Raw genomic sequence first — 12,310 nt, forward strand, 5'->3', positions numbered from 1 at the left:
TGTATGAAGACCGACCATAAGTGGACGCTTGAGATGATCTTAAGCGATGGATAGTAGACATGCCTAACAAAGTAGCTAAAGAATACATGGAGTATGTGCTCAAGGTTTTGGACTCTGCAACATTGTTAATGATCCAACTAGATGAGAAAATTAAAAGCTTGGGCCACAACATGCTAGCACTACTCTTAATGAAGCAAGAAGCTATCTTATGGAAAAAGAAGTACTTTCAACTTTAGAGCTAAATGCACACGAAGATAATGAAGGAGTTGCAGTCATAAAAGAACAAGTACTACTCATCCTTGAGAGCCAGCCACTATATAGAAGAGATGGTTTGACACGTGGACTCAATGTGAAACCATCTACAAAAAGGCACCACAACATCTAAGGATCAAACCTACTTATTGTCCAATCCCTAGAAGGTGGTCCTGGGAGACCTACGCAGTGTGGAAGAGCAGAAGAAAGATGGTGCCAAATTACCATGTCCTCACAAATCCAAAATAGAACACCAAACCCATAGAAGCATATATGTTACACACTCTCAGGGCTACAATAACAATGCTACGAGATGTGCTAGATCTGACATGCCAGATGATATGCAAAATAGCATAGATGATAATCACTTGCATAGAAGCTTTCATTGACATTGACAGAGCAGGGCATCCATGGGTAGTCTTTCTTGAAGGCACCACTGCAATAGTTGGGATGTGCAAGAGGCACCATCCAAGAATGTCATCATAGGAATGTATGCATGCATCATGTTCTTGCCTTCACACTACATGCAAACCTTTGAAGGGCATTCATGATAAGATTTTTGAGATGGATCTAAACATTTTCAATCCATTTACAAAGGAGCTACAAGCACGACATGTGGCCTACCAATGCACACTACTCAATAGCCCTCTCATAGATCTATCTTTCAAGGCGGACATCATGGCAAGAGCAACAAAATATAACAATGTGCTGAAGTCCTTGAAAAAGTGACAGTTTGAGAACTATTGATGATTTTGTTCAACATGCACGAGGATGTACATTGGCTAGGAAAGGGGGAGTGTTTGGCCAGTACAGTTTACGAGCACCCTCTTAGTCGGACATACATTTCAAAACCAAGTTTTTGATAGATTGTCCCTTATTTTTTTGGGAACAATGTACATGAGCTATGTAAATTTTGATCCTATAGCTAATGAGTTTTGAGATGTAAAGTCTTTTTATGTACGTAAGGCTCAAAGTAGCCGACCATTGGTCATTTTCGAAAGCCCTAGATATAATAGGTAATAACTCTATTTTGAAAGGACATTTTTGGGATTAAAAAAAAGGATCTCTATGGTACATACAGTCAAGAAGCTACTCATTTCAAACTTGTAATTAACATATCTCATGATTGGGTAGTCTAACTCAAATTCTAAAACTTGCATTGTGTTCCTCTTCTCTTACTCTTTCATTTAAGTGTAAGCATTTCAAGTTCTATCGTGGTTTCTGACATCATGTCTACAAAACTTATCTTCAATTTTGAGTGCTTAAATCAATGTTTTATGACATTTTGACAATAAGAGAGTGTTATTAGACCTTAGGGCGACTTGTTTGAGCAGTTATGTTGCAGGTTTTATGACCTAGTAAGTGATGTATCGTGATTTTTGTGCCTTGTTGGAATGCTATTAGAATATGTAGACTTGTTCCCTTAGTCCTAATATAGCTTCCCATAAAGTTTTGTGGCTATTCAAATCCTCTAGTAATTGAAGAGTGTCATGACCACGAGAGTTGTGAGAAAGGACATAAGTAGATTTTTCTATCTTGGTGTTGGTGATCACTTATAGAGACTAGCACGTTTGCTTGTTAGGTTCACTTATTGATGTTGACACCTAAAGCGTTCCATGCTTTTGACCCCTTCAAATCACAAGATTTCCCTTCTTGATTGACCATGAACCATTTCCAAATGTGGTTGTGTAATCCAAGTTGTCAAGCTGACCAGAAGATATCAAACTCTTCACTAACAACTTGTCCCATACGAATTTAGCAATAACTTCACCCGCTATGGTGAAATAGAATCGGCTAAGCGTAAGCGAATAGTGGACCTGAATTTTACATCTGGAATCTTGCATCACACTTTTGTATAGCCATCTCCCTCTTCACACTCAAATATTGGCTCCGATTGATTTTTTTGGGTTAGCACAGCCTGGATTTGTTGTTTCGACATAGAAAAATTTGTGCCATCGAACTTTCTAATACTGCAAATGTCCTTCTCCAGCAAAAGAGGCCATTTTTGCAAGAGTTGAGCAGTACGGTGAGAATGCCAAAAGTTATGGTGAGAAAGCCTATTGAGATTTGGCAAAACCTCCCTTGTAAGAATGGTGAAATCTCAAGCCAAAGCGGTGCTCAAAGCATCATAAAATGACAGAAAAAAGTCAATAGAGTCTCCTTTGTACAAGGAGTGAAAACTTGACCCAAATGATGCTTAAAATGCATAAAATTAACTCAAGAGAGAAAATATAGGCATAAACTATCAATTATCAATAACAAACAACTACCATACATGGCGGCAAGGAAAATATCCCATCAACAAATACATAACCTATGGCGAGGGTACCGAAATGGGAACTCCAACAACATGTATCACTGAAGGTATCTCAACATTCAAGAATACCCCAAATCAATGAAACCTCACGCGAGACCCTCCAAAAGGCTAAGCAGACACAAAACACTAGCCATATTCTCAAAAAGGGATCTTTTGATCTGAGTCTTAAAAGCGGCAAGTGCACAAATAGGCACCAAGAACTGATGCAAACAACAGATAAGATCCTATGGGGATACATGCTCTCAAAAGAGCTTCTAAGTGCTAAACAAAGATGCATATGTCAGTGTATAACAAACTACTAGTATCAAAAATACTACCAAAAATGCATAAGAAGACCCTGTACGTGCATGTGTCTGAAACCTGGAGATAGGTGCATGTACATCAAAGCCTATCATTGAAATGAGTCAGGCCACAAAGAGAGTAGATATATGTGGGCTCAAAATCCCTCCTATAAACCTGCTATGAGAAAGCATGTTGTCCGTGTAGACTAGAATATAATGCTGACTTCCACCATCGAACGAAAGTCCTAAAAACACCGATGCTCAAAGCCAAAATAAAGGCAAAAGTCAGAGTATGTGTATGTGTGTACATATGCAAGCACACTAGCCAATGATGGGGGTTGCATGTTGTGAAAATTTCAAGGATAGTCTATGCCAAGCTGAAGTGTCAATGTGTGTTGTCGGGGAAGAAGTCTATGCAGAGGTAGTCATCAAGGAGACTACACTGGAGCCGAGCCATGCGTGCTAGAGGAGAGTCTATAACGCTCTCTCTCAATTTGAGGTCTTGGGAAGCTAGATGCTACCAATGAAGAGGCCTCCTTGTCTAAGGATGTCTAAGAAAGAGTAGTCTTTATACATGACCTGTGTGTGTGTGTGTGTGTGTGTGTGTACCCTTGCGAGGAAAAATGTATCCTTGCCGAGGTCGGGCTTTGCGATGCTCAAAGAGGCTGTCAACTAGAGATATGTAAAAGAAAAAGTGTGTTGTGTGTACCCTTGTTGAGCAGAAATGCTTGATGCCAAGGTTGGGCTTTGCAATGCTCAAAGAGGCCGCTGACCGGAGACATGTACGCATCGAAGAGAAAACTTCTCTTCTCTCTCTACCAAGAGAGCAAGTGTGCATGTGTATGTGTGTGCACTCTTGCTTCAGCTCACTTTCAATGCTCCAAGGTTGTCCAATTTCTGTAGGTCTACTGTTGTTTTCAATTTTAAAGCAGAAGCTTGATTTTTTGTACTGCTCGATTTTCCCTAATGCAGTGCTACATTATGTAATGAAGACCTCAATGCCCACCTTTTGTGAAAGGAAAACGCTACCCTTGCACGATCCGGTGCCTTTAGCCCGATTCAAAAATCACAATGCGTGTGTGTGTGTGTGGACAACCACACTCTAAAGCAAAAAATTTCTCTTTCCTATCGATTTTTGAAGAGATCCTTTTGCTTGCTCTGCTTGTCTGGTATAGATCCTAATTGCTGCCTTGTTTATTTATTGCCTTGATCTGTCCTTGCCCAAAGTTTAGCCAACTTCAATTCATCGGGTTGATTCGCTCTACCTAACTCATTCCTTGCTACTCGACTCCTCTCTGCTACTCAATAATGCGCTATTGGATACTCCTGTAGATGCCAATTCACCTACATATACCATCTCAAGCTTGATCCTTAGCCGCTCTTTGGGGAACTACATGCATGGTGTGGGAGGGGGATCAGGAGGTTGGGCTCGGGCGCGGGGAGCCAACTTTGATACAAGTTATTAGGCGGGTTTTCCTTATGCTTGTGCATGTGTGGGAAGGTGAAAGAAGAAAAAGAGCACACACATTGGGTTGGAGTAGCTCTAATGTTATGAGCTACTCCCTTATTCATTTTGTATATAAAATTAAAGATAAACATGAAGAGATGGGTGTATTACCTGGTATCAGCCATGTTGGCCCCTCCCCAACAACATGAGTGTTAGCTAATGTTCATTGCATCATTCCTACAGGGAATTTGTTCCCATGGCATTAGGTCTCCCCAATCTCAGAAAAATAAAATTTCTTTCAAAACATATTAAGTGCATAAGTTAAGGGTGAGTTTAGGAAATGAAAAGACACAGGAAAGTGAAAAGTCAAAAGACATATGAAGGTGAAAAGTCAAAAGACCTTTTCTGTCCATATAAAGAGGTGTTTCTCCTCCTTTTATTTCCCTTTAGTGTTTTCTTCTCTTCAAAGTGTCCTCTCTCTCTCTCTCTCTCTCTCTCTCTCTCTCTCTCTCTCTCTCTCTCTCAATGTTGTATCCGTCCTGCCCAGGTAATACTGTTGCAAATTTATGAGCTTCATCATTGCCTGTTGCTATGTGCTATAGACTAGCACATCGTTTTTGTTGTTGTTGAGAGAATCTTTGAATTAGGAATACCTTTTAATTTCTTTGAAGCGATTAGGAATACCTTTTAATTTTTGGCATGTAGTGATGTGTGAGAACACACTTAGAACCACAAAGGCACATGGTTTACAACATTGCTTACATTGGGATGACAATGTTGTTCATCAAGATTTCTTGGTTGACTTCCTTGAACCTCCTAGCTTACCGTATGAACTTGAACAAATTATGAATTCTCATAAGTTATGCACACGACATGATGTCAAACATCAAGTGCTAGACATGTGGAAGATAGACATGAAGAAGATGCCACTTTGGAAAACATTGAAATTCTTTAGAAGAAATTTCCCATCTTTGTTTTGTAAGATGAACTCTCTCTCTCTCTCTCTGTGTGTATATATATATATTTTTTTATTTTTTTATTTATATTGACTTCATATGTCTTAAGGGCTACATTATAATTTGTTAATGGTAATCCACAAAGCTTGGATGTTTGATGCTTTATTTGGCTTGACAATGCATTTAATCTCAAGTTGACTTTGTTAGGCCAATTTTTATTAACTTTTTCACCAAAAGGGCACCTGAGAAGGAGCATATTTCTCAATCAATCTCGAGGTGCATAGGACCAAGGTCACATCGTTTAATCCAAAATAATGATAGATAGACGTAGCATTGTGGCCAACAGAGGAAGTTATATAGATTATTTGAGACTTGCAATTCATAGATTCTCGATGGAATTCTACCCCTTTGATAACAAATGTATAGCAATACCAAAGGTTGTTACAGTAAAATCCATGAGATAAACAATCATTTATAATGCTAGGAATTTATTAAGCAGATGCTACTGCCAATATTCAAAGATTTATAGGTTAAGCCCCCAAAGAATTATAATATTTAAAAAATCAATAAGCAAATCCCTAAAATGTCTACTATGCAAATTATCAAAGACATCAGATCAAGCAACAAAGCTAGAGTAATTTGTTTAAACAAAAATACCACTACAGGTGGTTCATCACCAACCTGTGAAGCCTTCAATTTCTCAGCCATTTCCATATTGGAGTATGTAGAATAGCAAGCAACCCAACAACCCTCTCTCACAGGTTATTCAAGGCTAAGTGAGGGAAAAAACCACCCTCACCTATTTTATATAGGCGCAGGTAGAGCACATCAACATCGACCACCTGCGCCTATTTATATAGGTGCAGGTAGAGCACATCCACATCCACATCCACCACCATTAAAGTTACACAGCCTTCAACAGAGAATCCGGAGGCAATTTGAGGTAGCAGGGGCTAGAGCCTTAGAAGAACTATAGACCTGTAGACCGGCCCATACAAAGTTACAGGGGAGAGGCAAAGAGAAGGATCAAGTGAGAAACACAAACACGTGGGCTAGGGGAAGAGAGAGGGGGGTATGGTACAATAGAATGACAGATCTGCAGGGTTGGTCGATAAGCAAAGAAGAGAAAGCAACATTACGATTGCTTGAAACCAACAAAAGGAAGCGGGCCAGAATAAATGCCACGCTAGGCAGAGTGATGGGTATAATTAATCACTTAAGGGGGGGGGGGGGGGTCACACATAAGAGTGATGGATAGAATTAATCACTTTAAGGGGAGGGTCACACATAAGGGGGGAAGAACTTGGTTAGGAGATGTGTCCCACCAACATCTAAGGTTTTTATGCTATGGGGTAAGAGCCATTAATTACTCCCATAGATTGTATGGGGTTATGAGGCCAAGATAATCTAGGTGTTAAGAGAAAGCTTTCAAGGGAGATGGCTATCAAAGTGACCACTCTATAGTCACCATATGACATTTGTGTGTATGTGCCCAATTAGAAATTAAAGCTACTATAGGGAAGAAATCAATGAGATAAGGTGCAAATTTATCAAAAAAATGTAAGTGGAAGGGGCAAAGGAATTTTCAAGAAGAATACTTCATCAACAAAGTGTGTGTGTGTGTGTGTGTGTGTGTGTGTGCGCGCGTGCACGCACGCACACGTGCAAACACACACACACACACACACACACACACACGTGCAAATGTATCAAAAAATGTAAGTGGAAGGCAAAGGAATTTTCAAGGGAAAATACTTCATCAGCAAAGTTTGTGTGTGTGTGTGTGTGTGCGCACACCTGCCCAAACCATATGACAATTGTGTGTATGTGCCCATTCCAAAATTGAAGCTACTATAAAGAAGAGATCAATGAGATAAGGTGAAAATGCATCAAAAAATGGAAGTGGAGGGTAGAGGTATTTTCAAGGGAAAATATTTCATCAGCAATCACTAAAGTGTATGTGTGTGTGTGTGTGTGTTGCTACTTTTACATGAATACATATACACAAAAGAACATAACAGTTCAAAAGACAGTTGACTTTAGACAAGGGACAAGGAGTAGCACAAAAACGACTCAGTCTTTGATCCATTTTTGCACATTAAAGTAAGAATGAGGTATCATTCAAGTTTTTTTGTATAGAGAATAATCAGGACTACTTGATTCAAAGAATGAAAGAGGATAGGTGAATCAATGACGTACAACAACTAAGCCAAAAAGATCCTAAGTAAAGATAGAGTCCTCACCTGCATCCATATAAACAAGACAACATATTTGTTAGCCTTGAATACGTATTCCACGTGTCGATGAAACCTATCAGTTGTTATCCTTGTCCTACTTAAAACCTTTTTAAACTTATACCTACTATCCAAAAAAATAGTTGTGAATATCCATTCTCACAAATCAATTGATATGAGGCTATCACTTGCCTTTTGTACAATCTTAAAGTCATTGCACATCAGATTAAGTGCAAGGTGTGTTTGTTTTAATTCTTTTTAGATTTGTTTTAACTTGTGATTAAAAAAAAGGTCATCACTCCTTTTAGATCCAAGTGAGATTTATAGGTTATAAATAAGGTTACTAAGTATCCCAATTTTTTAAGGATATTTATTCAATTAGATTAAGTTCTGATCAAAGGCCATTACCCCTTCTAATCCAAGTGTCTTATCCCTATTTTTGTCCCATAAAGTTTTGTGTTTGTGAAGCTTTTTCTTGTTGAGCCACTTCAAGTATTCAAAGGTCAAAGTTTATAAGTTGTATGACGTTTCAAACCAGACAATACTTTTGAGTGCTCAATGATTTCCAAAGTCAACTTTTTTAAGGCAGACATAACCATTTATGTGTGATAATGGACAACCCTATTGAGTGTATTATAGAACTAAGATAACAATACAAAGCTGAAAACTTCCCATTTTCTTGATCCTCAAATTAGTTCTATGTAAAAAAATCGAAGTAGTCAGGCTTGCCATTTTTAAAACATAGAAAGAAAGACCAACTGTGAGCAATAATTTTGAGTGTTTGTATGAGTCACAAAAAGAATTTGAAGGGTTTTTTTTGAAATGTGATTGTAAGAACACAAAATCTTTCCGTATCATGACACAAATAAGCAGCATTGGATTAAGCTTACAAAAAAATACTGACATGAATAACTTTTATACACATCAAATATACAACGAGTGTAGTATGTTTCAAGGATTGTGTAGTATACGGCTAAGAACATAATTTTAAGGTGACCATAACCACTATTTATGAGAAACAACCCCAAAGTTTTGGTTTTTAAAGGTTGTTCATCCAACCCAAAGGAAGTAGCATATAATCAATCAAGAAAGCAATCAGCTTCCATAGTCACTTTAGTCCCTACGTTTGTAAAAAATTTTCTTTAATAATCAATAATCAATACCATGAGAAGGAGCTTACACTTACTCAATCACTTTCAAGGTATTCCAAAAAAAACATCTGAAGTGTCCCTCCTTTTTAAAGATTTTATTTATCTATTTTTTATCTAGCATCGATAGATCATAGCCAGTCATGACATTAAAGTGATATCAACGTCAAAGCTAACCATTTGAAATACCAACAGTATGCAGTAGCTAGACCAAGAAGTTCATTTACAACGGTCAAAGAACCTCATTAACGATCCTCCCAGGCAATAGAAAACATATTTATGAGGAGAGAAAAAAACCTCTTCAACATCAGAGAGTAGGTCATTACCATTCAAACCAAAGTGATGGGTTAATAAAACGTAGCTGATTAAGGGTATGGTAAACCAGAGAAACATCCTACATGAGAAAAAACACACAACGTTAATCTCCAACCTGAGAGGCTCTGCCTTGCTTGAGAAGCTCCATAAATGCAAGTAGTTTAGCAATCCAACCACACAGTATGCCAGACAACAAAAAATGCCCTCAAACTCTCTTTCCTAGATAGACACAATGCGATCAAGGCTAAGTGAGGGGCAAGGGCATCCCTCACCTCAATTTATAGTAGCTCCAGGAGGTCTTGCCAACGTTTTAAGTGAGCAGATAATCCCCCGTAAGCCGCTTACAAGATTGGGTGAGGAACCAAGATAGTTAGCAACGCACACGGGTTAGTAGGTAGAGGCCCAGGTAGGAGAGAGAAAGAGAGGGATGTGAAATTATCACACAGTAGCACGACTTTGAGCGCCTCAGGTTTGAATGGGTGTGCGAGCTACATAGCTTGCAAGGGGCAAAGGGTGTTGGTGTAGGGGGGACAAAGAGGGAGATACAATCACTGCAAGGCCAAATCAGGCGGTCCATTACTCTGCCCCATTGTGGGGAGCCCACTGATAAATGAGATGTACTTGAACATGATAGTGGCCAATAATTCCATTTAAGTTTTAAGTTCCCACCATTTTATTGGGGAATTGGTTAAGAAGGGGGTTCCATTAGTTGCTATTTCAAAGCGAGATGAATCCCAAAATCTACTCGGTAGGAGAACCATGTGTGCACCTAGTCATGGTAGCTAAATAGTCCTTAAGGGTTTGCTCCCATCCACTTACTTGGGGAAAAAGACTAGCTGTGTTGAGAGGTAGTTTCTACCACTAGAGGTTCCAAGACCACAGATTGTATCAAGCTAAGGAACCAAGGTTCCAACACTCTGCTAGGATAGAGTGATATGTGTGTGTGTGTGTGTGTGTGTGTTATCAGGGTCATGTCCAATTTTAAAAAATGAGCCATAACAAAAAGTGACGTTTGTGTGTGTGTGTGCGTGCACGCGCGCCCACCCTAACCCAGACACCATACTCAATGCATCAGCAGTAGGCCCATTGAGTATGGGCCTACTCCCTAATTAATGTGATGAGATTAGAATGATTAATTCTTAAGTTAGACCAATTGTTACGTGAGATAGCTTTAGTGATGGTGTTAATTAGGTTGACTCTTTTGAAACCATTGAGGTAATATTTGTTAATGAGACGATAGATATTTTCCCATGCAATGAAGCTATCAAAAGAGGAATACAAAATCATGTAGAGTAAATTGATACAAGAATTTAGTGCAACTTTAGGTGGTCAATTACTTTTCTTTTTTATAAACTCTATAGTGGAGGTATTCACGTTATCCCTTTTTCAAATAAATTGGGGATCCAAGTTACCATTGTGGGGGTTGTGTAACAAAATTGAGAAGTTCAAGAATTGTATAGAGGTGGAAAAGAATCCAAAAGGAGTATCAAAACCGTTACCCAGAGTTGGTTCTATTGTGAGGCATTTTAGATATATAGATCTGATTTGTTGTGAAAGGATCTATTATTAAGGCTTAATAGAATATCATCCATATATCTATAGGTATGAGTGAAGAGGGAAAGTTTGTGGTATTTGTTTTGTTTTTCCATGGTTTTAAGAAATCATTCATACTCAAAGTAAGCTAGGTATAGGTTACACATAAGGGATGAGCAAGAAAAGCCCATTGGAATACCAAGGCTTTGGTTATAGCAATTGCCACCAAAATGCACAAAACAATCATCAAGAAGTCATGAAATAAAGTCATATAGCTTCTTCTCACCAAAGTGAGCAATATATGTTGTGTTAGCCTTCTTAATCCATCTGGGTTTATTTGCAAGAGAAATGTGAGATAGACGTCTCAGTTTAGCATTATGATCATTTCTTTCAAAATGTTTTTTAACCCAATATCACCATTGAGGGGAATGTTTTTGTAACATTGAGTAATGTCAATAGAGAAAGGAAAATTTGTTTGAGGAGGTTGAGTGTTACTTCTGTAAAGCTTTTTTACAGGCCAAAATGGATTGTAGTGGATCTTAAGAAAATCCAAACATACTTTCTGTTTTTTTGCCCAAACTAATTCAAACTCAGTTAATACGAGATCCAAGCATAAAGTAATGTCCTTAGTAATACTTGTAAAGATACCATTCAAAGCATCCAAAGTCATCGGAATTTATATTTGTGGTGTTTATAAGTTAGGAATAACACGGGTAATTTGACTTCCTCAAGAGAATATCCAAGACTACTACAATGATTAGTGATAATAGTAGTGGCATCATTAGGAGACAAGTTCAGTAGGGTAAATTCGTCCCCAACTACTTGTAAGTGAGAAGCCTTCCATGCAAGGGTTTTCCATATAAGAGTAGCACAATTAGCGGCATTGTGTAGACCATCAATAAACCACTTATGTGAGAGTTTTTGAAATTTTAGGCTAAAGTCAAGTGTAATCCAAGTGCTATCAGTAGATAACTAGTTATGTGACTCGAGATAAAATTTCTGAAAAAACATTGTTTAACCAGTTTGGTTAATTCTAGTAGGATTGTCTTCTCCAGTCGAAGAGTGTTGACTAGCTTAGTCAAATAGCTAAGTAAAACTGAAGGGCAAGGTAAGGATTTTTGGGGAAAATAGAATGTAGGATCCTCTGAACTGTAGGATCATTAATAGCTCCAAGATCACAAGTGCAAACATGCTTACCCAAACCACCAAAGTCTCTACAAAAAATATCATACTCCAAAAAATAACATTTTGGAATAACATTGTTCCTTAAAAAGTCATTTCTATAAATCAAATTCTTCATAGGCTGATGATATGTCCATCCTAATGATGACATATTCTAACAAGTTATGGTTACTAAAAATTATATCAATACATTCACAAAAGATAGATTTGGGTGAAACCAATCGAGGAGCTCATTGTCGTATAAACAGTGGACATACATACAATCTACCGTAGAGGATTTGCTGGAAATACACTTCGTCCCGCAAGGGCCAAAAAATTACATGCATATTAGAATAGGTTAGATGTCAAGGAGGTGTCGAATAGGGGTGCTCCCTCCTCTACCACTAGTGAAACAGGAGACTTTCCTCTATTAAAGATAGAAGAAGTGCCAGGTGTTAGGAAGGATGTAAAAGAGCTATTAGTGGTGGTTAGTGAGTTGGGTCTTTTGAGAGATGAAGAATCATCATCCTCAACAAAGGGTTTGCATAATCTAGTAGCAATTTTAACACTTTTATAGTTGGCATAGGTGGTGAGATATGTGCCTGATGTCTTTGAGAATGTCAATCGTCAAGCTTTGAAAGGCATTGAAAACAATCTTAGCAACTA

The sequence above is a fragment of the Adiantum capillus-veneris genome, chromosome 11 (assembly GCF_014529385.1).
Source record: "Adiantum capillus-veneris isolate H3 chromosome 11, ASM1452938v2, whole genome shotgun sequence".
NCBI lineage: Eukaryota > Viridiplantae > Streptophyta > Polypodiopsida > Polypodiales > Pteridaceae > Adiantum > Adiantum capillus-veneris.